This window comes from Manacus candei, unplaced genomic scaffold, assembly GCF_025592945.1.
Source record: "Manacus candei isolate 608988 ecotype Guabito, Panama unplaced genomic scaffold, ASM2559294v1 h1tg000152l, whole genome shotgun sequence".
Taxonomy (NCBI): Eukaryota; Metazoa; Chordata; class Aves; order Passeriformes; family Pipridae; genus Manacus; species Manacus candei.
Window position 1 is genome coordinate 1,598,586 of NW_026138200.1, and position 14,889 is coordinate 1,613,474.

Sequence of the window (14,889 nt, forward strand, 5' to 3'; positions counted from 1 at the left end):
CCTCACAGGAAAACTTTTTTTACTGAAAAGTATTTCATAACTAACTTGAAAATTAAAGTTTTCTTAGAAAATAAAAAATCTCAAGGCTTGAAGGAATGCACTATCTATTTAGTAAATCAACTTAGAACAGCTCAGTGATGTCATTCATTGTTAAGCTACGTGCTAAAATTCAGAACTGTTACATTAAACATATGTAATAGGATTGCCTACCAAATGCAGGAGGAATCCAGTCAGAAAGCCCCACAGAAATTCAATTATTTCATCTATGCTGCAGAGCAGTAATTAGAGGACATGCTTTGCAGTTTATGAAAAGTAAAAGCATTTCTATTTCTCTACAGTAAACCCAGAATCAAGTGGACAATGGCTGTTATGATTCTAAAACTGACTATTAAAACATTATAGTAGAAAGTGCTATGGTTCCCAGAGTGATGACTTTTTTCTTATATTTTTTGTGTCTGATTTTACTATTGCTGGCACAGGCTCAGTCTCTACCCAAGGATTTTTTTTGTTGAAGTTAACTGCTTTTTGTACAGAACAGTATCAGTATCAGCACTCCCAAACACAAGCCTTTTTTCAGCAGGTCTAAAATTATCTTGAAGTTGCAGCTGGAAACCTTCACCTCAGTGAGTTTTTCTATAGCTTTTCTGGACATTAACACTGCCCAAACCACAGACTGTCATTAAGATCACTGGGATTCCAGTCTGGGTAGAAGCAGGGGTAACAGCATGAAAAAAAACCACCAAAGTGCAGAGACCTTTGGAAGACATCAACTTTCATGAATGCCTCGAAAGCGGTATCAATAACAGTTTGTGCAAAATCTGCTTGCAGCAAAGCAATCTGGTAGCTAATCTTGCGATGGCTTGCTCAGGAATGCATGGTTTATTATTAAAGTAGTCTTTTAAGATTTTATTGGAATGTGCTTCCACAGTGGTGTTTCTGCCTTTGTGGGCTGTACTTACATGTATGTCATCTTGTCCATAATTAAACTTTTCACTGACAGACCTGGGACTTTTTTTTCCTTAAACCTCCCACTTTGAAAGCTGGAATTTCATTTGAACTTTAAATACTGCCTTGGAATTTGCCATAAGGTAAACTGTCTGCTCCTATAGGCTTTCCTGCACTGCTACAGATGTTGCAGACACAATAAGTGAATGGATGTAAGAGGACCTGCAAACTTGTGTCTTACAGTTAAAAAAAGGCTGACAGGAATGAAGTAGTTATTCAGACTGTCATGTTGTCTGTAGAGTATTCTCACTTTGGAATACATGGGAATAAAAATTAATGGAAAACTGCCCTAGAAAGTACATTTTCAGTGAAGCTTCACTGCTGACAGCTGGAAAAGGCGAAGTATGACAAAGGAAACACAAAAGAAGAATTTGTACTTCAGCCTTTGGACTTCTCAGCCAAGTTTCTCATGTGACTTGGATTTGCTGACCACTTCTTTTTATAAATTCAGTTGAAGTCCACAGAATATCTGAAGCAAAAAGCATCCTTGCTGTTTTAAAATCTTAAATTACAATCTATAATTTATTTCAGTATGACTCTAGGAAATGCACAATGATAGCCTCAGTACCCAAATGCTGGTTCATCAACAGACCTCAAACTTGTCTTGAAAATATTTTATCCTGGAATAAGGAATAGACTTGAATAATTATTTAATCAAAGCTTTGTTTGTTGAGGCCCAAGTTTGGGTATCTCAGACTTAGACTTCCATAGGGATTTAAATTTGTAATACATTCAGCCACTCAGAAGTGATTGAGTAGGAGAACTGTGAGAGCTGTTGAGCCTCAAATGAAGTACAACAGCACTCTCAGTCTGTGTCTTAACCAGTGAGGTAAGCCCAATTATTTTAAACTGCCTTCAGTGGTATTTGCTAACAGGTAAAGCGAACCTCTCTCTCAGCTGATGGCTACTCATATATGGCTGAGAATGGATGATTTCCAATAGTGCTTTACTGTCTGCCATGCTCCACGCAGGGATACTTCAGGAGGAGATGGTGAAGTTTGGGTCTGGAAGCACATGCCTTGCCATTACAGCATTGCAGCTCTCCAGCTTTTCCAAAACAAGAGAAATATTGAGTTATTCAGCAGTTTTTCATATATCCTCACATCTGCAGCCATGGTTTTCATCAGACCTGTCTGTGGATGTGTGCCAACATGGAGGGTAAGTATCCTTTTACATGCACAACACGGACATGGCGTACAGCCAAGTAGTGCCTCTGTTTCTAGCATAGCTGTGCCTGGCTCAATGGCCAGCTTATTTTAGTTGAGGTAGAAATGACATTTCCATTACTAAAACCCAGTGCTTGATCACTGGTATGGTCAACCAGGACCATGAATCAGTCCGGACAAAAAATATGCTGGTAGGCAATATCATCTCATTTGAAAGAGTGCACTACCTCCACCCATGTTAGATAAATAAACACAGTATTTTGTTTGGCAGCCATCAAGATCAAGAAAGGCCATACCTAATCCATGTTCTCTGCTGTGACGCTCTGTGAATAGTGGGAGGTGACTGCTTTCTGTCTTGGAAAAAAAAATGGCCAGACGCCGTGACCTGGACAACAGTACGTGTGCACATACATTCCTGGATTCAGGAAGGGATTTTGGCCACAGTGTGCTTCTTCCCTGGAGAGGTGTTATGTCCAGAAAAGAGGGAGAATTTCAGGCTCATCCCTCTTGGCAGTGATTCATGTTGGATGGCTGTAGCTCCTTCTGTTTGTGTGTGTTATATATTCTGGCCCTGTTTTTTGAGTCCACAGCTGGTGCTGACTTTTGAGCTTCATAATATTTAGCGTCCAAACATGTAAGCCTCTTCTGGGGTCTGGCTCATCTTTCTGAACCTGTTAAATGGAGTTTGACAGTTGACTTGCTTAGCTGTGTTTGCGAATTCTGGTTAAAATGCCTTGATTTTTAATAATCTAAATAATTTTACAAACTTAGTCTTACTCCTGACAGTCTGAAACCTGTCTGGTGCCCTTCACAATTCCCTGTCTGTATGTGTCATTGTGAAAGCTTGTCCTTAACCCTTGTGATATGCAAAGCAAAGTTGCATAAATTAGACATTGTACACAATTTAGATCTAAGGAAATCTAGAAAAATGTATTAAAGCCCACAGAATCTTGTTTGGTGTAACATAATCAGATGTAGACACCCTTGCCAATATGGTTTCTATTGCATTTCTCAAAGACTGTCTCTGTAGTTATAAAGTAGATAGATTGAGCAAAAGGGAACCTAAGATAAAATAAATTTATCTGAAATTTCAGGAACTAAAGCTCACCTTTCACTTTGTCCAAGTAAATGAGTATGTAACTAAGGAGCCCAAACAAGTACAAACTAGTACCTGAAAGGTGTCAGCTACATTTATGTGAGACTGTGATTATTTTTGTGTTTATCTCATAAATAGTCAAAACCAGGAAACCACACTGTTGGGATCAGTCATCCGAAAGAAGAAACACATATGGTTCTTTCTTCTGTTGTCTGTAAAGAAGCTACTTTGGTCACAGCCTTTCTGAGATCATGTGCTGTCCAAAATCTTCCTCAAATGGCGTTTACTATACAGGTTAAGTCATCCTGATTCAGTCAGTGCATCCTAGAGTAACATACTGCTCTGGAAGGCCAGCCCTGGAATATTTCTCAATACTCAAAAGGTGGTATAAATAGTTTAAAAAAACTTTTTTGGGTGAAAATATGCAATGCAGACGTGAAAAGTTTTCATTTAAACAGCTTTGTTTGTCTGTACATCTTTCTCTTAGTCCAGCTAACTTTTTCCTCTAAGTTAGAAGCATATAATGTTATGAAATATATTTTGGGTGATTTTTGTGAACCTCCAATTCCGTCTGAACATAGAACATAACTTTTGTATTTTGTATTCACAGAGCCCTCTGTAAGTAGTTGTTTTTATTGCCTGGGATTAGATAGAGTGGTGTAGTTTATGCTGCAGAGTAACTTCACAAAAAAATGGACTTAGAGCTCAGGTCTCCTGTGCAAGTACTAAAAATAATCTGCTTGAGTAAAGGCTTTCACTTATTTGCTAACAGTACCTGGCACAAACTTTGTTCTTCCATACTTTTAGTCCCATTTAACATCCTTGAGGTAACAGAGGTGATAACTTCTAGAAAATTAACCATACATTTATGGTATTTAGATGTTGGTTATGTGATATGTTCTCTATGCAGAAGAATCAATCCTTTCTGTCCTTTACTTTTCATTAAGCTTTTCTTCTCATTTTGTTTGTGTCGGCATTTCTTAGAACTACTTCTACACTTTTCACATAAGACAGTGTATGCTACCTTAGCTTGTTCCCTGGTCCTTGTTTCCCTAGTTCTCTGGAACTACATTTTCAGCTAGGATTGTCCGATTGTCTTACATCCAGATTTTCTAGAATAGCTTATTCTTGGTAGCCTTGCTGTCTTATTGTCAACCCCTGTTTTTGCATCTTCCTTTTCTACCTTGTAAATAATGCATCATGAGGAAAGTAAAACTGCTGCCCCTTCCTTTTTGTTCTTTTTTAGTTTGTCAGTCTCTGGCCTCAGCTCATCAAATGTGAGCTTTATATCAACCTTTGTGAGTTGACAAATCTCCAGTTCAATGACATTTGGAGACCATCTCTGTGTCTTCTCATTTATTCTAAAGTTTATGAAGTTTGGCTAATAATATTTTGTTCAGTTTGACCCATCCTTACTTCCATATAAAAATTTTTGTATTTCACCAAGAGTTAATATTTGTGGGTTTAGTTTACAGAAAAGGACACAGAGGATGATTATGCAAACTGCTATTACGTATTTCTAACCTATACCAGGCTCAGCCTATGAAGGAACAATGGTGATCTGAGCTGTTCATAGTCTGAACAGATCTTTTATCACTTTTCTTTGGGCTACTGAGCTTTAACAGACTAAGATGATTCCTGTTTAATCTGAAATGTTTTCATCTTAGGCAACCAAGGTCTTGGAGCTTTGACACTTACTTTGTGGCTCTGACCACATCAGTTTTAGCTTGCTTTACTCAGATTAGTAGGAAAGTTAGGACAAAGTCATTTCTGAGTTTAAACTAAATAAAGTTTGTAGGGTACTTGTAAGATCAGCGTTAGGATATGACTCTTACTTCTCAGAATTTGCTCATTCCTCTAAACTTCCTGTTTGCAAAAGTTTTTTCTTGAAAAGCTTTCTCTTGCTGCTTTTCAGAGTTTGATATTTTTACAGGTCAAATTAAACTTTGTGCTTCCCTTTTTCACAACTGATGTAAAACACTGTTGAAAAACATTTGCAATGTCATAAAATGCTTATGATTTGACAAATTTGAGAACATTCAAGTCTGACTGCCTCTCCCCAGCTATAGCATTCCAAGCAGTCTGGAAGATAAGAACACATTGTCACTATTAGAAGGCAAATGCTTTGCAAAATGGTTCAAGGCTTTCGTAATAAATGCAAATTACTAGGTTATTGCTTTATGAAAGAAATTTGAATTTTTGATTGTGTGAAATATTAGAGAAACATGGCACAGATTCATCTACATAAATCCAACTATACAAATGTATGGAGTTGAACACAATTTGCTTCTGCTTGGGAAAATTATTACTGCATATACTGTAGCTCACTCTCAGGAAGTGACGTTATAGGCTATAAACTACTATATCAATGATCCCTCTACAGTGTATGACACTAATTACTCAGAAAACAGCTTGATTTTCTGTAAGTTAGCCTAGAGGTAAATAGAAAAATCATGGTAGGATTCTTACTTTTCTTTTTGCATTAATAAGCACAGAATTCCTCATAAAAAAAATTGCTGGCAAGAAGCCTAAATTTTCTTAACCCCTTTTCCCTACTTGCTTCAGTCAGAGCTGGCAGAGGTTATATTTTTTAAGAGAGGGCATCTATCCAAGTTCTGTCTCATCCCATCATTTGGCAGTATAAAAAAATAATTTGTTAATATGCGAGGCCCTCTTTTTCTTTAGGTCACATTTGTTTAAAATAAAAGTTACTGAAATATCCCAGGAACAATCCCTGTGTTCTGAGCATTTAGTAAAAATGTAACTTCCTTTTCTTTTAATTTTCTGTAAGGAATACTCCTTTAAGGATTGCTATAACAATACAAGCTGCTATTGAGACTGTAAACATTAATGATGACTTGGAAGTTGACACCCTGCAAAAACATTACAGTCATTCTAAGTAAGACTTCCAACAGCACTGCCATAATATGCAACTCCTACTGAGAACAGCAGGATTCTGAGTTTTTGAAGAAAATAGTCTATATACTAGACAGCAAAACTGCAATGAAGGGAAAATAATACAGTCTAATTTTGCAACAAACCAAAATTCCCACTTCAGCATATTCTGATGCCATATTCGTTATGTTTTGGGAGGTCTGTCAAGCCACGTTTAAAGCAACATTTGCCTGCCAAATCCAAACTGGCTCTACATCTCTCTGAAATCAAACTTTTGCTGCTATTGTTGTTGCCTTTCTTTTGCAGATGCAATAAAAATATGTGTTAGGTTACAAGCGACCTTGAATATAACTTACCATGTAGGAAGCATAGAAACAAACCAACCACCAACCCAGCCAGATGCTCACAGGATATTTTGAGGGCGTAAAATCCAAATTTGGGCTTCACTCCAAATCTGAGAGCTTTAAAATAGAATAAGGAAAATCACAGGTTTGTGTCTTGAATACATTTTCTGATTGGTTTTCACAAATACAGTTGGTAAAGAAGGCTGAGGAATGCTGGGAAGGACAGGGAAGGACAAGGAAGGACGCTTCAGTATAACCTGTCCTGTATTTAGTGTTCACTAATGCACAGTTCCTGTGGAAAGCAACAGAGCAGCAGTTAATAAAACTGAGTTGAAAGAAAAATAGTTTTAGGGACTCATGGCTATTTAGTTTTGTCTTCCTAACTGAATATTATTTGGGCTTGTTTTACAGCACAATTGGAAATGTATTTGACTAACAATTTTCAGATTGAAAAAACATTACTAAAGATAAGTTCACAAAATATTCTTCTCCAAGGAGCATTATTTGTTTTTGTCCAGGCCAAAGGTGATGGTGGTGAGCTGGAGCTTTCCTTCCCTCTTCCTGTGCCACACTGGAGTCTTTGTGGATTTTGGTCTTTTGCACCATAGGTCGTAGGCTTGTTACTGGGTGTTGGGAAGTATTTTGTGGTCTGTGGGGACCCTTCTGGACTAAAGAGCTTTTTGACATAGTTATCAAAAAGTTGTCATAGTTGTGACTGTAGGAGCCTGGCCTCATGGTCCTCTCCAGCACTTGTGATTTTCATTTTCAACAGAGTTGATCTCAAGAGTGAATTGTGTTGCCCTGCAGAGGTTGCTATGTGGGGACTCTTGTAAATACAGGTGGCCATTAGTTTTTCTGGTGTTGCACTGGCATTTCACAAGACTCCATGTAGGGGTTGTGCCACTTTAGCCTTCGAGACTCCCCAAATGTGGAAGGTAAAAGCTGGCCACGTGGTGTGACTGTTACGGAGGATCTTGTGCGGGGTCAACGATCCTTTCGGGTGCCTTCCAATTCAGTATATTCTGTGATTGTGTTCAGCCTTGGTTCTGGGCTAAAATATGCGTTTTCTGATTTTAAATAACTCTATTTTTAAATTTCTTTTTAAAGGGACAGACCCATAATATTTAAAAATTCAAATTCCACAAAATTCAAATACACATAAAAATTTTGTAAACAAGGACTTGTCTTCCACTGATTTACATTGAGCCATCATCTTACATTATACCATCTGAGCCAGGTACAAATACCCGAAGTCCCTGTTCTCAAGATCTTGCAGACTCAATGTCTTGTGAATCAGAGCACAGGAAGTGATGAAGGGCACAAAGAGTCTGCTGCAGCAGTGTCCTGCATAGAACACATCTTTTTTTAGTGACAGGACAAACACTTTTAAGCATGTCCACTTTCTACAAGCATGGAATTTCTTGCAGGAGTGATAATGGTTGATGCAAACAATGTCTTCAGTTGAACTTATTACCCCCCTTTTGAACCTGTATATCCTGTGCTGGAGGGAGGTATTTGGCCAGGGCCCATACACACTTCATTGTTCACTGCTCCAAAAGAGGCAGCAGTTATGTACCATAATGCCCTGTCTTCACCTATCCCATGTTTTTCCCTCCTCTTTCTAACCTTCTCTAAGTATGTCCTTAAGTTTCACAGTACGTTCAAGAATCTGGATTCAGATGGCTGCTCTGAAGGCCATGATTCCTCCTGCCTTGCCATTCCCTCAGCAACCTGCCCACCCTCACTCACAGAGCAGCCATATTGTTTCATGTCCCTAGTTAAACGACGCCCAAGGGTGTTATGATGTTTGGATTTGCATAGGTGGATTGTGATTTTTTTGTGATTACTTTCACTAACAATTCAAAATACAGGTAGGCAGTGGCCTAGCTACCTACTCACTGCGTTGTTTTGGTAGGGATTAGAGAGTTGAGCAAAATTTGAGCAAATTTGGGACCCCTTGTTGTAGGCAGGATAAAATGTTGCAAAAAGCTTTGTCATTTGCTCCTATCCATCACTGGCAAAGTGCCCCAGTTTCCTGCATTGTCTTTAACAATACAGCTAATTGTGACCAAAACCTAGAGCAGGACCCCCAAAATTTCATTATGCAAAACTGAATAAGACATGGACAGGTAGAGCAGGTTGTACAAATTCTGGACAGCAGAAATAGTATATGAATGGTCTTCAGATAGGAAAGAAAAATTTCAGCCAATATAAGGTCAGTAACAGAGGGAAAACTGGAACAATTAGGAGGCACAGAGAAAGCTAAAATCCACAATACGTATGATGACATTTGGAAAGCCATGGAAATGTGATGAGAGAAGACAAGACATAGACTGTCAGAGCTGCTGTTAAGTGGTACAGTAACTTAATTGTACCTTTGCAAAATAGGTAGTTATAAACTCCATCATATAGTACATGATATAGCTACATGAGCTCAAAACGGACTTGCGCTGAATTCACCTGACATTCAAATTCAGCAAAATTTGCAGCTTGCGTGCATGTTCACATCTGGAAATTTTGTGGTGGCCAAGGATGTTGGGACAAGCTGAAAACAGAACCAGAGCTACACTGCAGCACGGACTCAGTTGGCAAGAGGTCCTTCGTGAAAGCTGTCACTGCTGCCGTCAGCTGTGTAGTCTAGAAGTGAAATACTGTGACTGATCTCAGTCTAATTCCTAGTGGTACACTCCAAATTTCTATCAGAATTAGTGCTAGTGAGCTGTAGTTCCTGAAGAGATGGCACTGCAGGAGGACCATGATGACAGCATTGCTCTCCCTGGTGAGGGGTGATGTACATTTGCAGGTTGTGCCAAAAGACCTCAGTGTATCTGTTATGTAAATAATGCACTCACTGCTGTTTGCTTTTATCATTTTGACACTTACAGAAGCATGAAGTCCAGGCAAAAAAATGTTTTTCAAAGAGTATTAGAAAATTTCAGTTTATTTGTTACCTTCTTGCATGAGGTGACAAAAACGAACAAGTTCCCTTCCAGCTTTCTGGAAAGATCATCCAAGTTCAGTTCAGTAAAAATATCCTGGAAGCCAATCACCAACCTCTGAAACTTAAATGGAGAACTCAAAAATCCTGACGAGTCCCTTCCAGCTCAGCATATTCTATGAAGTTCTATGAAGCTGACATGATTCCTGTTTCATATATAAGTCCAGAAATATAATAAAGGGTAAGGAGGGAAGTCTGTTATCTATCTAGATTGCAAATTCACACAGTGGAACTGACTCAGGACCAGCCTAACTCTTGCACCCCTGCTGACTTCTACTTGGGTGTCAGGTTGGAAAAGCAAGGTCCTTTACTACACAGGCCAGGTGATTCTGCGGCTACTGTAGCCCATGTCAGAAGTAAAGGGAAAAGAGAAATGGTGAGTAAAGTGTGATTCCATTTACTACTTCTGCTTATTTCTTTCCAGTCTACTGTTTTGAGACAAATATTTGCACTCCTCCACTGCTGTTCAATTATTTAATAATTAATTGCATCAGGGGTACAAGACAAACTGAGAGATCCCATAGTTTGTCTGTGTGACAAAGTTGAAGTTAAGTAAGACTGTTGATTTTCTGCTAAATCAGTACATAGTCATGATGAGTGATATACTTGAATTCTTTTCAAAACCAACACCAAAAAATATTGTAATACCACAAAGTATTGTGAAACCATTAACTGGCTATACTTGGGGTGAGGGAAGGCGGTGGGTAGGGACAAAGAGGATTTTTTCCAATATTTAACTTATTATACATCACTTCCATGTTTTCAAATCATCTGATTTTGTTGAGAGAGCAAAATTTGCTATGCGGAACTCCACTATCTGTTTCTCTGGTTTCTGGGATTGCGTGCCCCTGCCTTACCCCTAAAACCTTCTCAACACCCCTTTCTCCTTGTCCTATCCCTTCTTCTGGTCTTCGTAGATAGTATGTGCATGTCAGAATGTCTCTATTGATGAGGATTTCTACCAGATAAGGTAATAGAGGTGGGTTACCTCCTGTTAGACCTTTGCCACCCTATTCCTAGAGTGGAGGAGCTACATTCAAGGTCCCGCTTGAATGTTTCCCTGGACCAGTGAGGACAGACTGCAGAATTTGGTCCAAGCTACTTAGATCCCACTCTTAAATTGCAGCTTTATGAATGTGACTAGCCCTGGAAAATGCAGAGTGACTCACACACCATTTCCAGGACTGAGACTAAAGTTGGTTCATGGAGAAGTGCAAGTTGAGTAAGACAACGATGACAGGAGGATATTTGTTCATTAAAAACTCAGTATTCCAACTGAATTTTATGGGAAAATGAGTGTTTTGAATTTGTGACTCATCTAATTTGTTAATATTTTTCTTTTCTTCAAGGAGAACTGACTTAGACTATATTGATTGCAGATTGGCTATTTTCAGTCTGTTGCAAACCCCATTTCAGCTGCTTTTCTGCTTGTGTAAAAGTGCATTCTTAACAGGAAAAAGGGCCCAAAGAAAGTAGCGATATGCTTGGAAACTCATATTACTGATTAAGTGCAAGCACACGTGTTTATATGAATGTAGAGAACTATAGTACACCTACACAGACAACAAAGACAAATTAGTATAGATATACAAGGAAGATGTACTTGATAGTCAGTAGAATTGGACAGATATGGTTATTCATTTGCACCTTGTCCACTTCTCTGCCAATATGCTTCTGATCCTCAATGTTTAAGCACAAGTTATATTTATGAAAGTCTCATGTCTACAGCTTCTCTTTTCCAGAGACGTGGTTCAACTGTTTCAGTGTCTGCCTACAAAATCTTTGCAATTAAAGATCAAAGAAAAATTGCATATTATTGGTAAAGGAAGGATTAAAGCCATCTGTAGCCTGGGGAGAGCAGGGGGTCCTATTGCAGTCTACAGAAGGTAGACTTTCAGCTGGAGAGTGTGCCTAACTGAGCTGTACTCCCTAGAGGAAAGGCAGACCTGTTTATCTGTCATGTGCACAGTCAAGCAACATTAGCATGATACCTGCTTACGTGTGGCTAGTTCTGCGCTTTGCACACCTGTGGAAGCTGTTGGACCCTTCTTCACAGCTAGTCAAGATTTGCAACAGAGGTTGATATGACAGGAAAGCTGCAAATATTTAGGTTTTCTTGACAAGTTGGAGATCTTTTGGAACTTTTTTCTTCCAGAAAATCCACCTGCTTTTGCATCAGGGAGCCCCTATGGATACAATAAAAAGGCCTTCTGCCTTGAATAGCAGAACTGTAGGGTCATTGCTGCTTCATGGTCTACAGTTTGCAAGGCTGAATCTCTCAGCTTTCTGAGTTGTTTGCAGTTATAAGTGTCACAGCCCATGCATCAACCCTCTATGAGCAATGGCAGGCAGGAAAGTGTCCCATGTAATAGCAGCACCATGAGTTAATAGCTGCATCCCATCCTACACATCTCTCTTGATGTCAGGATTATGTTGAAAAAGACAGTAATGAGTCTTTTTAAGACTGCCAGTATTTCTACAGTGTAAGGAGACAGGTATCACATGCTATAGGTGACATTTTCTTTGCAGGCATCTCTGAAATACTATCAGATTTGTCTGCAAGTGCCATGTAGCCAGGATGGTACCAAGCATCATCTAAGTGCCATTCAAAAGTAGGTGAGAGAAAGTCTTTGTGAGATAAGAGTAGAAATAAATCCTGATGAATGCAACTGGGTGGATCAGATAATACTTGGAACGATTCCAAAGCTTTCAGTTACGTGTCTCTATAGCTAGATAAAAATGTGTCATCTAGGGTGTAGTGCACAAATGGAACAGATAATTCTGTGCTTCCCATGAATCTGGGTTAGACTACTACATGCAATTACCTAGCTAAATAAAGAAAATATGATAAGAAAAAAATTTGCAACTCAGTACTTCCTGATGCTAAAAAGCTGTTTGCTTGCGAAGGCGTTGGCAAGCGTAGCTGCAGGACTACTGTGGGGTCCAGTTTGCTGCCTGCAGACAAGTAATGTCAAATTCAGCCCTTCTACATCTGAGTGTAGCTTTCTTCAACGAGAATACCCACCACTTGAATAGAGTAGAAATTTTGTCCTCAGCTAGAATGCAATTTGTGAGGTTGTAGTGATGTGATTTTGGGGTATTGGTTTTCTAGATAGTGTCAAATTAATCTGCCTGTGCATATGAGAGCACTGTGAGCTAATGTGAATCAGGAGATACTGTGCGCTATCATTCTGGAAATCGTTGGTGAGATTACTTCCTTTCAACCATTAAATTCTTAATTGTAAATAAAGGTAATGTACACTGAGACCACAGAACAGAGCTTGTATTTGCTTGCTAGAAAACTGTAGATGTATTTATTATTCAGTAAGGCTTTAGAAGCAAACACTGATGCTTATAGAACAACTCTAAGTTGTTCACATTGCATTGAGAAAATTGAATATAAACATGGTGGTGTCAGAGGGCAAAAGGGATGAACTTCGCCAGGTAGTTGGGAAGCACTTACATGGACAAACACCATTCCCAGTCATGTAGCTACTCTATGCTTAAAAGTGTGCATCTCTTGTCATACGACTATGAGGATTTCTTAGTAATCTAATATCCTTTATTGTAGAAAAGAAATGCTTGTGTAGAATATGGCAGTGGTCTATAAAATCATGAAAGTCATGGGAAGGGTGTAAAGGGCCCACTCTTTCTATCAGTAAAAGAATTAGAGAATTTTAAGTGAGAACGTCAGAAGTAGGCTCAGACGAGAGATGGTGCCTCTTTACAACACAGAGCACCCCACCAAAGGATAGTATGGTAGGTAGGAGCTCACCTGGGCTCAAGGTATGACTAAAAATTTGGGGAAATGATACAGTAAGCATAACTAAGTTATGTGGAAACTACATCCAGTTTAGGAAGATCCTGATACGAAAAGTATGGGAAGCTAAGAGAGTTGTCTAGGGTAATACTGTACACTTGCTTTTCTTTTCTACTCTTCCTCAGCCATAGCCTTAATAATACTGTTGAAGATAGGATAGTGAGACCTTTGAGCTCATTATTCAGAACTGTGATTCTGATGATGATGATAATGGGGTAATTGGTTTGTGGAGTGGCTAATATAGTGATAAAAAGAATCCTGGGAGTCTGATAAGTAATTTATTGCAATAAAATTGAAATAAAAATGTAACAAATAAAATTTTTCCCTCTACTTGAAGACTTGTACTGGTGCCATTGTGGTGTCTCCTAAGCCAAATAACTGAAAGAGGAAGGAATTTTAGCCAGAGTGTTCAAAAGCTCTTTTCAAAAAGAGAAAAATGGCAGAAAATTTAGGAGAATCAACTAAAGACTCTATTTCTGATTACAAGTACTAAAAAAAAAAAGAAAAAAGAGGGAAAAATAAGGGATAGCAGACTGAGAAATACAGATACTCTTCAGCTGTCACTGTGAACAGTGAAATAGTAAAAATTCGCAAGCCAGCCTTCTTAAACTGATCTCACATTATCCCAATTTGACATTTCATATCCTGTCAACTGAATTGACAGGATATGAAATGTCTGGACTAGACTAAAGACAGTCATCTGTTGATTTTGGGTGTACTTCTGCATTTGTGCATCAAGTATTACTTCACTGTAGTTTGAAGAGAAAGACTACAAGACAGCCAAGTATTAATCAATAAAAGTATTCAAAGCTATGTCATGATGCAAAAGCAACAGTCCAATTTGAAGATGAACAGAACGAAGTCCCAGCAAACCAGCTCTGGTAGGAAGTCCTTTCTCTGCTGCAGATGATGCAGATAAAAGGAGGATACACAAACAAATAAAAAAAAAATAAAAAATAAAAAAAAAAATAAAAAAAAAGCCTTACAGATTGCAATGGAAAAATCAGCTGTTGTAGGATTATGACAGGGAAATGGAGGTGCAGCTCCAGCCATTTGTGCACACAACAAGGATACTTTCAGCACATGGGCAGACATTTACCACAAGGAAATGGCACAGGCTGCAGCAGAGCTCTTTGTCTTGCGAAAGAGAAAGAGAGTAGCAAAGAAAAACCTACTGAGAAAAAAAATGGTTAAAGAGAGAAGCAAATACATTTTGCGAAGCAGAAATACACTGGAAGCCATGTAATCCTCAGCTTACATTTTGCTTCTCCTTTTGTCAGTTTCCCATAATTATTCTTCTATTCCTCTACTTTTATTGTTTACGTGGCTTTTCTGTCTCATGGGCTGTGTTTCTTCAGATTGTGCAAGCACTTACATTGTGCAGTACTCATTTCCTTGCTTATATTTTAGAAGAGAGTACTTTTTATTTTTATAGTAGTATTTGTAGTAAAGGAAGTAAAAATATTTCAGGGGGAAACACTAAGCTGTGTAGCAAAAGTGACCTCTTTGTCTGTGGGAGGCAGAAGCTGGATTGTAAGTGCTTCTGGTTTAGAAATGCCTGTGCT

The 14,889-nt window shown here is 38.6% G+C and overlaps 1 long non-coding RNA gene across 1 annotated transcript in view; it reads left to right on the plus strand.

The window, feature by feature from the left end:
- The first annotated feature begins 9,307 nt into the window (after positions 1 to 9,307).
- The window catches only part of LOC127463189 (uncharacterized), a 29,114-nt gene continuing 23,532 nt past the window's right edge, over positions 9,308 to 14,889 (plus strand). Inside the window, exon 1 of the long non-coding RNA XR_007900690.1 lies at positions 9,308 to 9,880. This is a non-coding gene — a long non-coding RNA (uncharacterized LOC127463189). The remainder of the gene's footprint in view (positions 9,881 to 14,889) is intronic.